This window comes from Sphaeramia orbicularis, chromosome 11 (assembly GCF_902148855.1).
Source record: "Sphaeramia orbicularis chromosome 11, fSphaOr1.1, whole genome shotgun sequence".
NCBI classification, from domain to species: Eukaryota; Metazoa; Chordata; class Actinopteri; order Kurtiformes; family Apogonidae; genus Sphaeramia; species Sphaeramia orbicularis.
In genome coordinates, this window is record NC_043967.1 from 10,100,890 (window position 1) to 10,114,846 (window position 13,957).

The window sequence follows — 13,957 nt, forward strand, 5'->3', positions numbered from 1 at the left end:
AGTCTGCTAATGGCTGATTGCCTGCTAATGGTTGGGTGATTGATCCAAAGAGTGAACAGAGCTAACGTCAGTCCAGACTCAGACCATTAAATAACACGTATAGATGAGCAAGGTGGAAGGAGATGGTGGGAAGGGGGGGGTCTGAAGTCAGGTCAAGAAGGAGAACGCCAGTGTCCATTACCTTTCACTCAAGCAGCTGGAAAGCAGAGGAAGAGGGGAGATTATGGGATGGCTATTAGGATTAGTGGATCATGTCTGTGATTTCCTGCGTAGTCAACAACACCTGAATCCTCCCACCTGCTTACAAGGCTGTCTCTGCCTCCGCCGGCAAACAAAACAACACGTATGCAAGCACATACAGACACGCCGCAGTAAGTGAGATGGTGTCTAAGAAAAAGGACGACGTATGGACAGAAAATGGATGCTGAGTTGGTCATTGTACGTTTGTGTGTGTGTGTGTGTTCGTCTTTTTTGTGAGGGAGAAGGAAGTGGGTCTTACAAGGATGAACAGGCCTTGGTTGGCGAACTTCTGGTGTTCGGGGATGGTGGAGAAGACAGACAACACCAAGCAGCTGAACACCAGCAGAAAACTGAAACACAAACATAATGAAGCACAGGTCAGTAAACACATCACAAGGAACACACACATCAGAAATTAGAAAAAAATAACTCTGTCCCTTAAGAGAAAAAAACAAATGGACTTCGTAAATCTCATTAAAACGGGCTTTGCTCACTCTCTGAGTGATTAGCCAACAGAAAAACACAAAATTGCAAAGACGCAGGAGAAGATTTGTTGATCCATAACGTAACACAAGCAAAGCTGCAGAGTCATATGCTGTCTGCAGCAAAAGTCATGATGCTGGAACTAAATTTAGTAGATTTTCTCACCGGCCCTGAATAACGTAATGAAAATAAGATCACAGCACTATGATACTGCACATGTACAGTAGCTTCTGTTTTATTTGAGTGCTCATGTTCTTTAAATTTCTGATTATTCTGAAGAAATGTGTGTTGTATGAGGACTGGCATCACTGCATTGTAGTTCAAAAGAAGAACGAGACCCACTGGGACTTAGATTACTGTTTCACTGAAGTAATGGCCACTTCAGTTTGACAGCTACATTACAATGAAATACAGCATTAATTCTGCTAATGTCTGGCATTCTTGGTGCTCTCATGTTAGTATAAACATTTCATCACTACTGTAGCAACACTGAAGAAGTGAGACGTCTCCACTCACTTGCCTGTGGTCAAATGTAGTTAATGACAGAGAAAGTGTGTTCTGTATCAACTTTTTTAACTATGAATTTATTACTGTAAAATCCCCTTAGGGCAGTTTTTTACTTCCTTTAACCTGTACCATATATCCCTCTTTTCATGTAATACCTTCCAATGCTAAGCAGATGACAAACATCTTGCTAAATGGTAAATATTCTTTAGTCTTAAAAAATGATGCTGCACTCTGAGGATGGTCATTGTATTCAAACTAAAAACATTTATGTTTATAAAGGTGTTCTGCTGAAAAGAAAAATGTTGGCACTTAAGTGTCACACTTAACTAGTGGAAAAAAGTTATTGTTAGATATTGTTTCAGTGGACCTGTCGACAGTGAGATTAAAAGGAGCTACAGCAGACATTGGGAGGCTGGTCTCAGACGGAGGTGGAAGATAAATGATATTTTGTGTTGTACTTTCTCTCCATTAGTTTGATTTACATCATTTCCTGATCATTATGTGTCGACATAAACGGAAAAAAAACTCAAAAAGAACAAATAAAACGATCACACTCATTTAATAAATCTTAAGATTCTCTCTCTTATCTATTAAGTACATGTTATTTTATATCTTACTGTAAATAGTGTGACAGACCTTACTGTATGTGTGCTAAGTCATAAAGCCTTCACCATCTAGTTGCAGCTACTTTTGTAACTAGAATTGTGTCCATACAAAGTAAACATTGGGTGTTTATAATGTGGGGAGTACATTCATGTGCTGACATTGATATTAATCTAGAGATGGTGAAACCCTCTTATTGAGATGTGCAAATGTATCTAAAAGTAATGGCAGCAAACTGTCACAACTTCAGTTCATTTCATAGGCAACGACTAAGAATGCACCAATATATTGGCCAATATGAGTATGTAAGATGATAAATAAAAATATTTATTTGTAGGCCTGACACAAAGTAAAGAGTGAATAACAATAAAAACAGAAATAATCAAATAATAAACAAAAGAAAATAGCATCACATCAGTTAGTTATCAAATTTTAATTTGATTTTAACTGAATTTCACAATTGATGCATCCTACTTATTACCTAATGGAGAGCAGAAGTCCCTCCCTTTCCACTGTGTCCAAGGGAACTTCAGAAAAAACATGAACAGTCCTGTCTGAAGTGTGTCATTATTTACACATATGATGTTATGATATATGTATACACACACACATATATGTGTGTATACATATATGTATGATATAATGTTTATGAGTTCAAGCAGTTATTTTATGAGCCAAGAAGTTGCTGAATCTGCAGAGACATCTTCAGCAGCTCCGAGTAAATTGTGGACATTTATGGTGACATCACCTCTGTGATGTTCGGTGCTGAGTCTTTTTATTTATGTATTTTCACAGTTCAATACTTTATATTCTAAGATGACACATGCCATATGTGTAAATGACGGAATAATTGAAACAAGATTTTTTTTAAAAAATCACTTTTACTGTTGCCTATAATATACTTAGTGCCATTAAAAATGCACTGGTCAGAATAATATGTATATTTGGAGATATATTAAATAAATTGGTTTGGGGTTACCTTCATATTAAAGAGGGAAGCATTGGTCATTAAAGAATGAATTGTGGACATATTGTGATTAACTTAACACATTTATTCAGTGCACTGAATACAGGTACTCAGAAATTGAAAGTGTCATCATTCAATATTGGGTGTGTCCACCTCTAGCTTCCAAACAAGCAGTGCAGCGACGACGCATGGAACTGTCCTGAGGGATCTGATCCGATCTAATCTGGCACCGATCTGGCACTCAGACAACTGACTGTACTGTGATGACAGCGCAGACAGCAAGCGACTTTAACACAGCTCAGACCTGCTCGTAACATGTCAATGTTCTCTCTGTTCTATCGTAAGTTGTGGGATTTTGAGTTGGCAAAAACATTTTGGGTTTTCTTTGCTGTCTTTATATAGACTACTGACCACACCTAAAGTTACCAGTGCAGTGTGGCTCTGTACAAGAGATTCAACTCAGTGTCCGACATTAAGGGATTAGTCCAAACGCCGACATCACACACATCAAGAATGAAAAAATACAGCTGTTAACTGCATTACTCATCTCGTGAGCAATATATACAAAATAGGCACCTGAGCAAATCATTTTCTGGAAATTACACCACATGTTTGGACCGTGCGTTTTTAATGTCATTAAGTATATATTTGAGCGCCATGACCAGAGCAGGCAGGACATCAGCTGTCTGGGATTAAATTCAGTTTTTAAGAATCACATTTACCAAATATAAGAAAATAAATAAATAAAAATAAATAACATCAACATCAATTACATTGAGATGACAGTGTAGATGGCAATAAATAAATATTTTATTTACCCAAGATCAAATATATGTACAGTAGTGGCAGAATGATGAGCTGATTTTCAACCAGAATAACAGCTCAGTACAATGGAAAATTACCTAGAACATTTAGAATTACTTCTATATTGAGTTTTAGATTTAGAGATTAATTACTTTGAGTTTCACTTTTTTGTTTAGGTATAAATGATTTTGACTTAGATGTAAAGTTCAACAGTTGTAGTTTCTAATAAAGCCAAAGATACTTCATTTCCAGTAATTTAATTTTTTCATGGTTGATAAGACCCCATTAATCAGCTATAATCATTTTCCTACTCCAAAATACCATTATTATATCAGCCTTTAAAAATCTACTATGAGTTGACCTCCATTATAGTGGCTGATAGTGAAATATACTGTAGCATTAGCGGGTTGTAATGTTTCCACTAAACGCACTAGTGTTCCACTCCATCACAGCAGTAGCTGCCGTCTTCCTGCCTGTCATGTGAACGCAGAACAGCGAGGCAGGATTAGCCAGGTGGCAGCTGCTGGTCCAGCTGGTCTAGATGCCAAAGACCAAAGTTAGAGAACACTTTGTTGGACGCCAAACCAATTCTCATGGACTAGCACAATGGTGCCCTTTCACAGCGATTAGTAATGCGATCAACAAGTCTGTGTGTGAAATGAAACAAAATGCACTTCACATTAAAAAGCTGCTCAAATTTGTTCAGTTTAAGGGATGGGGGTCACCCACTGTACTGAAAAACAAACACATTTATGTAATTAATGCACAGAGGCTAGCAATAACTGATTGGTCACCGAATGTTGTGTGGTGATACATTTAATAGGAACAGGAAAAAAAACACAGACCATAACCCTCATTGTCAAATCAGAACAGATGAACAGAGGAGGTTCGTCTGTGGGATCAGTTTCATAGATATGAAGGACAAACAGGGAGAGAGGATGAGAGGTCATATCAACTGAGTAATCAATTAGCTGTCAACCATTAAATTCACTGACAACTATTTCGATCGTCTGTCAGCGTAACCCATGCATTAGGGTCACATATTAGTGCATTTTCCCCCTGACTCTAAACTCTCAAATTTGAATATTATTGGACATTTGGAAACACTTGCAGGCATTTTTCTGTGTTTCTTGAAATTTTTATTGACCAAACAACTGAGCAATTAATCAGACAAATAATGGAGTGATTTACCAACTGTGAAAATACGTGATGAGGCTTAAATCATACATTGTATTCTGCTAATTATTTTCATCCTGTCAGTTATTTTAAATGATTCATTGTTTAATGAATCAAGTGTCAGAAAATGGGGGAAAATTGCATTCCAAAGCTGGCATTCTCAAATGCCTGGTTTAGGCCACAGCTTAAATATATTGAATTCCCAGTCGCAAAGAAGGAAAGAAATTGAAAAAGAAAATGGAGAGGTTGCGAATGGAGACTTGTGACTTTATTTTTCTCAAATAAGATGCATTATTTCACATACAAACATTATCCTCAGATCACATTCTCTGGTTTCAGTTTTAGTTTGGTATATAAACAAATGGACGGCTTGTGATGGGGTACACTTCAATGTTGTTCACTGCGAGGAAAGTGATTCAGGTGCGTTAGCAAGGAAAGACTTATGGATTAGTGATAAGGAGGCTATCACTCAGGTTTTACAAATTTGAAGAAAAATTCATGATGAAAGTCATATGCAACTTTAAGGAGTTTACCATTATAGGATCTATCATATGGTCAGGCCTGAAATCACATATTCTAACATCTCTTTTATCCTACATATACAACTGAAAGAATCGGTGAATGAGCAGGACAGTTTTTTCTTTTTTTTTTTTTTAGTCTGCCTGCCCAGTCACAGCTCTAGATGGTCAAGATACTACAAACAGGAAGACAAAGTAGATCTCAGACAGCTAGAGAGACACCGGACACCAGATGTGAATAAACAGACACCCCCCAGACTACTACTGTATATTCCTCAGGCCAGTGATCGGAGCACAGGGGGGTTTGTAACTCAACCATGGCACAGTTACTTTGGAAAAAAAAACCTGCTCAGATGACTCTTTGCAAACAATGCATTTTAGTCATTCATCAAGTGAGAAACATGCTGACTGTACTGTCTGTCTGTTTCCCCTCAATTAACTCAAACCGCTGTGTGTAATCCCATCAGGAGGAGATTAGTTGGAGCAGCATCTCAGGTGGGTTCTTTCATTGACTTGTGCCTCATGACAGGAAACAAGTTACAGCACAGATAGCAAGATCGACAGCTTGGATTTCCAAAAATGCAAACACAACATTCCCCTAGAAACAAGTTATGAAAACAACTCTGATTTACTATCCTTACATACGGTAACTCCAAAACACTGCAAGGAGCAACTTCCAATACAGCTGAATGTAATGAGGGTGGGTTTGTATAATCTAAAGGGTTCCTGCTAGGTGACACATAACAAACGTCACAGAAATCATTCAAGTCACAAGAGGAAGTTAAGACAGAATCCCTTTTGAAACGCGTACATGGCTGAAAAACACCACTTGAACTCCTCCCACCAAATAAACTTCCGGATGGCTTTTAATGCTGCTGTATTTATCATTTATGGAAGAAAATCCCAGATGCTTATTTGTTAGATCACATTTTGTCTTGAGTTCAACCATCAAGACAACACCTCTCCTCATAGATAGATTTTTCTGCCTTTAAGGCTCACTGATACTCGACTGAACACAGATGATTTCACAGTTCACTGATGGTTCATCTTCAACATCTTTTATCTAAGTAATAAATCACTTCAAAATAATAACATTTGGTTTTGTCTGTATTATTCTCTAAACATGATAGATAGATAGATAGATAGATAGATAGATAGATAGATAGATAGATAGATAGATAGATAGATAGATAGATAGATAGATAGATAGATAGATAGATAGATAGATAGATAGATAGATAGATAGATAGATAGATAGATAGATAGACTCCAATATATTGAAGGAAATAAGTCAACCAAAAAAAGAAAAACAAACGTCACACAATCTATAGCTATTTCATTGTGGCTCTTTAACAATACTTTGTGTCTGAAAAGAAAGAAGCCAAGCTTATATTGTCCCATGTAAACAAACAAATGTATGGAGTATATTAACAATTTCATAAATAAATAAATACATAAATAAATTAAAAAGTCAAGGAGACGCGTGATGGAGATGGAGTCACATTTCTGCTGAGGACACACTTTCAGCCTCACCATCATCCACCCCGGTCCTGCTATCCACCTTCCCTCCCCTCCTTTTCAGGGAAATGTCAATTAAGAGCCAAGCATCAGTCGAAATCCACCAAATCAGCAGAGCTGTTCTCGAGGGGGACATCGAAAGAAAATCTGCTCTGCCCTGAGTGCTTTACAGTGTACAATGTCCTGCCTCAACAAAATATTATTGTACTAAAATATTTCAATAAAGATATCAGGAAAGGAATAACAAATTGAAGCTGAAGAGGAGAAAATGTATACAACCTTAAAGAAATATGGAATATATTTGTGTATCCTTCTCTGTATGTACTGTAGGATAATATATTTAAATATTTACATTTTAATAGTACTATGCAAAAATCAAAAGTTTCCTTACTGAGATACAAACAAAAATGTGTAGAATATGCGCTAAATCATAATGAAATGGCTTCTACAGGCAAATATCATTATGTAGTGTGATCTGTGCTTGTACTTGTACATCTTGAACTCTCTTAGATCGACTGTCTTGTGCTACATTATACCAAACTTCCCAGAGTTCTTCTTTCAACTTGAGCTATTTTTCTCTTCGTTCAGATGAGCTCATACAGCTTCAGGAATATCTTTACTGTTTTCTTAAATTATAGTTTTCGATGTTACTTACATATTGTGGCCCTGGGACTTTGGAATGCCCTGTCACTGGCACTTCACACTTTAAATTCGATTGAGTCTTTCAAAAAGCAACTGAAAACTTTCTTGTTTAGACATGCTTTTAATTGGGGGGGGGGGGGTATCACCATTTCCTTTTATGTTTTTATGCTTTTGTCTATGTATGTATCTGTGTGTTTTGTTGCCTATGTATTTTATTGTAAAACACAAAAATAAACTTTCTTCTTCTTCTTCTTCTTCTTCTTCTTCTTATTATTATTATTATTATTATTATTATTATTATTATTATTATTATTATTATTATTATTATTATTATTATATATACCCAGTATATTCCTGCTGTATGTAGAGACTGAGAAATGCATGTATGTGTTCATAGAGGTAGACAGTCCATTGAAATGAAAAGTGATTACTAAAATTATCTTTAATCTATATTATGGTGGAAACAATACAAAAGGACATTATTTGACATTTCACTTCATGAAATTAATGTTTTATTTTTCAAAATATAACCTTGTTTCAATTTTGAATTGAATAAAATACAATATCTTTATTGTCATCGTAATAAGTACAACACAATTTAAAAGAGCCATCCAATCAGTCCATTCATTCATTATTTTCTGAATCCACTTCATCCTCACTAGGGTCACAGGAATCGCTGGAGCCTATCCCAGCTACTTATGGGCGAAGGCGGTGTACACCCCGGACATGTTGCCTGTTCAATCTGTACATCATATACAAAATCTACTCTAAACATACATATAAAAGCAGCTAAAATAAATAGGTAAAAAAAAACAAGCAGAAACCCGTCACTCACACACAAGCGTACATTCTGTTATTGCACTGATCCTTTCTAAAACATATTACACATCAGATGTGTTTTTAGTATTGAATGTGCTGACTGCTGTTTGGTAAAAACTGTTCTTATATCTTTTAGTCCTTGTCTTTATTGTTCTGCACTGTCTACCTGACAGCAACAGTTCAGAGTGTGTCCAGGGTGTGAACTGTCCTTGATAATGTTTGTGTGCTTTTTTGAGGCACACAACCCTTCCAACATATTACAAAAAAGAAAAAATATCAGACATTAAAGTACTATCTAGTGTCCATTTCTTTTCACAGCACTTAAAGACTTTCAGGAAGTGCTTCATGTTCCATTTTGTCTTATTCTTCTTGTAAACACGTCTTAAGGTGTTCATCAGTGCATGGTCTTTGACGTCACATTTTGTGTCTGAAGCTTCTCTTAAGGGGACACAGAATGGACTGCATCAGTCCAGTTCAGTACACGTACCCTCTGTTTCCTCCGCCAGGACTTTGGATTGTTTGCACAATGTGGTTTTACATTATCTCAGTGAAATATACGTGGACGCGCCTGGAAAAATTGTGGTCTTGAAGTCAGTATCTGTTGTCCCAAAATCTCAATGTACATTCCAGCTTTAAAACTGCAGTGTTTGAAGTTTTTCTGGGGAAGTATAATTATAGTTACCTTTCAGCATATGTGGTGTGACAGGAAACAAGAATCCTACCCCCCTCTGTGGACTAAAGATAATCTACGCTGTGCTCAGATGTTTGGAGAAGTGGGGTGAAACTTCTACCTCTATATTTAGTCTTTGGGTTTGGACTCAGAGGAGAGACCTGCAAAGGGAAAGTGGGTATTGTCAAATTCAGGAGTTCTTTGTCCACTGACGTCGGATCCTGAAATTCATCACACAAGTGCAAATGACCTTTGTAAGGGGAACTGAGGGCACGGGCACAAACGCAGACCATGACAGACCCTGGATTCTGGATGATCTTTTTTGTCTTCATTTGCATTCTGTCTTCAGGTTTTTTTTATATGGGAATTGTACACTTCTTTTTAATCATAGCATCTTTTTATAGAACACTGTTTACTTTTTAGCAGTACTTTTCACTGCCTTTTCGCTAACTTTCAGACTGGATGCTCAGTGTGTGTGATACTGCCTCATCTAATACAACTGGCTTTAACAAAGGGCCAGAGCAGGCGTTAGGTGACAATAAAGTGAAGCCTGTGACTAACTAACAGGCCTGTTCATTTTTTAATCAAAAAGAATGCCACGATGTAACGAAGAAAATAATTTATGAAAGTCAGCTGCTCAGGAGGATTTACTGTACGCCTGTCTGCATTACTAATTGCTCCAGAACTTTTAGAAAGAGAAATGCATGCTCTGCTATATACGGAGAATATCTGACTTTTCTCCAAAAGCCAACTGAGTGTAATTTGTCTCGTGGACACTGTGGAGAATCAAGAAAAATGCAAGCACAGTAAGACATAAAAAGAAAGAAAGAAAGAGAAGAGAAGAGAAGAGAAGAGAAGAGAAGAGAAGAGAAGAGAAGAGAAGAGAAGAGAAGAGAAGAGAAGAGAAGAGAAGAGAAGAGAAGAGAAGAGAAGAGAAGAGAAGAGAAGAGAAGAGAAGAGAAGAGAAGAGAAGAGAAGAGAAGAGAAGACCAGTCTTTGTGTGTTTGTCTAAACAATTCTGGTTCATTCACATCGCTAGTATCTCTCCCCTGAAACTCTAACCGATCACTGTTACACAATACAACCATCTGTATGTATAAAGTGCGCACAATTTGGCTCAGGGCCGGTAAAGCTCCAGAGGGCCGTTGGACCGCTGGTGGGGCAGACATCAAATAAATGTACAGCAGCTTACAGATTGCTTTTAATGGAGGCAGGGGCAGGGGGGGTGCTTTTACTGCTGTTTTCCTGTAAGCATACATAAGTGAAAAGATCTCATGTTACTTTGACACGACTGTGAAAATATTTGAGTGAGATGAATAGATGTTACTGCAGTTAATAAACACATGTGAGAATGTGTAGCACCGCGTTGCACGGCTATTGCATGCTAAAGCAGCAGGCTGAGGGTTACAAGGCCAGTAATGTTGTGGGGATGGAGTAAGACTCTCTGACAGTGATGTCAGAGGGCGAATGTTGTCTAAGATCAAGACAGTACTGGACAATTCCACTCATCCACTCCATGGCGTGCTGGTCAGTCACAAGAGCACGTTCAATGAGATACTGATTCCACCCAAAAGCACCACTGAACCACACAGGAAATAATTCCTGCCTGTGGCCGTCAAAGTGTTTAATTCTACTTTATAATTTCTTAATTATAATTACAAACAACTATATTTTTGCACACTTATATATATATTTTAAATTATCGTATTGATAACATATTGTCTAGTACATGTTGTAAAAACTGCTGTTCTAATTTTTTTTTGTGTGTGTGTATATATATTCAGAGCTATATATATATGTTTGTATATTTACAGCTTTAACTATTTTTTTCTTTTTCTGTTGTACTGATCATTTCTTCCCTGCTACTTTTTTTTACTATTACACTTGAATGGAGTGACAGTAACACCTGATGATTAAATATAATATTCTGATTCTGATGGGTGCATGTGAGGTTAGTGTTCTCAGCAGGAGAGAGGACCTTTGATTCAATCGCAGCTGGATGATAAAGCAGCTATCGGTATCACACAGCTGAGGAGGCCAAGGGTGAAGACAGGCCGGTAACAGGGAGGGAAGATACATGAATGATAGAGGTAAAATGATGAAAAGATAGATGGTTGATAAGATGACAAAAAGAAAAGAGCAGAGATGAGAAAAACAGCAGCTACAAGGTGAAGGTGGACATAAATCGAAAGGTGTCAGGGCAGATTTTTTCTACATGTACAGCTAACAGACACACGTGTGCGTACCTGTACAGGACATGAACAGGCCACCTGCGTGTGCATGCGGCGCCAGGTCTGATCGATGAGGGCCTGACAGCCGCTCTCAGGAATTGACCCGTGAAATGTTTGTGCGCGTGGGGCAGGTCCACAAACAAAAAGAGGAGCACTATTGAACAGAGCATGCGTGAGCAGTGCCACCGCTCACAAGGACACATGGGTAAACATAAAGACTAAACATACGCAAAGATGTTCAATTAGAACATGACATGTATTTATAGCAGAGGCTGACATGTATCGTGAACTGATGTCAAACATCACCTTGGAAATGTTGCCCCTCACAGTTTCAATAGACATCTATACACAACAGCAGTGGTCCACAGCGGCAGAATCAACCTCCATACTTCTACTCCAGTACTCAAACTCAAGTACAGGTTTGAGGTACTTGATGTTTACTTGAGTATTTCCATTTTATGCAACTTTCTACTGAAGCTCATAACATTTGAGAGACAAACATTAAATATTAAATGCATTTTTACGCCATTACTGACAGTTTTTCAACTTACATCTCAGGTTTTTCATCCCCTTCTTGTCCAATGAAAACCAAGTATCTCCAAAAGTATGTTGATGTTGAATGTTTGTTATAAACTGAAAGATGAAGCGCTACCTACAGTACATGGGTTGAGCTGAAAATTCTCCTCCCTACGCTACATAAACTCTTCAAAAATACTTTTGGATTTGCAGTAAAAACATTGTCACAAAACTGAAAACTGTTTTTCTGAACTCATGAACAGTTGGATTTTCAGGGACACTTGGTTCTGATGGAAAAACCCAGGATTTGACATCTGCCACTATCCGACACTGCAGTATTACTACTTAAGTACGTTAACTCAAGTACTGTACTTAAGTACAAACTGAGATAGAAGTACTTGAGCATTTCCACTACATCTATGTGGTAACTATTATACTTTTACACTTTATTTGTCTGACAGATTTATTATTTTTCAGATTGTGTTTTTGCTTTGTGATCCTTTTTAGGTTCTTTCTAAGCTAAATAAATCTTGGATTTACTGTAAAATGCATCATCACAGAGCTGGAAAGCAGATCTGGTTTTCTGAGTTCATGAAAAGGTGACTTTTTAGAGAGTCATGGTTTTCACAAAGGAAACGCTACAAACAGACACTGGTATTATAGAATATGAGGGATTGTTGTGGATTGAAAAATCAACACTTTATTAACACTATTAAAAGGCAACTTACACATTAAAACAGAAGTAGAATGAATCCAATCCACCTCATATGTAATAGTAAAAGGCTGACAAGGATCGTTTTACTGCATAACATCTATTTTAACTTTTCATCCTTTAAATATATTTTGCTGATGTACTTGCATACTATTTCTTCAGTAAGGTTTTGAATGCAGACGTTTGACATGTAGTAGTGTATTTCTACACCGTTGTATTGGTACATTACTTAAAATAATACAAGGATCTGATTACTTCTTCCAGTGCTGCTCCACAGAGAGGAGTAAGTGAGGAAACAGGAGAAAGGTGATGCTGTAGCAGAGAGTGAGAAGGAGGAGTGAGTGTCGTCAGCAGAGGAAGAGAAGGGAGGGAAGGAGAAAAAGAGGAGAAAGGTGGAAACAGTAGAAAGATATTAATAGCATTTCCCTCCCTTTAAATAGCGACTGCAGGCAAAATGTGCACAGGTAGGCTGCAGAGCACAGCTCAGAACAGGCCAGTCTATAGGCCCGCCAGCTACCCCTCCTCCTTCAGGGACAGCAAACTTTTCAAGGCAGGAACAAAAAAAAAATAACACACAAACAAATAGGAGATGAAAAGTGCTTTTTCACAGCAAAAGAAGCTGACTGAGCGATTTAGTGGCTCTAGTACTGGCGCTTGCCCTGAGAAGAGAGGAAGGGAGAAGGGAGGGGGAAAAAAAAAAACCTGACATGAGAGTGTTGTGTTAAAACAAGAGGAATGTGTTTGTTTTCCTCTGAATGTTCAGGAATATTACGTGACTGCTAGATCAATTATTTACATAACTGAGAGAAACAGGGTTGTGTAATGAGTGGTGGTCACAATGCTCACAAAGGTGCAACCTTGGCAGTTTGTATCACGAGCAGCACTACCAGACACTTCCGTACAAATCATTTTTAAAATCCAAAAGCTCTTTACACACATACACCTAAAAGATCCAGCGGCTGCCACACTGTTCCACTGTCTGACGGCAGATGATGCATTTCAAACAGAGTGCCAATTAGACTGATACATTTTCCTCACTGGAGAATGTCACTCTCAGTCACAACAGCTATAAAAGTATCTGCTACCAACACACATGCAAACACACTGGGCCTGCACTAGCACTCAGCCAGTGTCACATCACGTCCTAATGGGATCCTTCGTTCCCTGTTTCTGATTCATTAAAACTAATCTTTTAATGTCAGGTAAACAGAACGCTTCTTCCTGTTACTGAATAATTGTTCTCTGCACTTAGTCGCAAACAAAATGATCTGATACGACACACTCTGACACGACTGGATTCAAGGTCCTGGAGCCTTTTTTTTTTACCTGGTGTGAGGATATGGTCGATTTAAAAGTGTTTCTAACAGCAGCTCTTTTCAGTGACTCTTTTCCTGAGAATTCCTAGTAACCATATTTGAATGGTTTTCTTTTGGATCCAGCTTTTATAGGTCTGAGGCATAATTCCAAATTCATTTTGGAAAAAGGTGACCACAACTATGGAGAAAACACTTAGACGCGAGCTTGTTAAATTTATTTCTCTCACAAAATATG

The 13,957-nt window shown here is 37.7% G+C and overlaps 1 pseudogene; it reads right to left on the reverse strand.

The window, feature by feature from the left end:
* The window catches only part of LOC115427983 (potassium voltage-gated channel subfamily KQT member 4-like), a 63,250-nt pseudogene that overhangs the window by 14,173 nt on the left and 35,120 nt on the right, over positions 1 to 13,957 (reverse strand).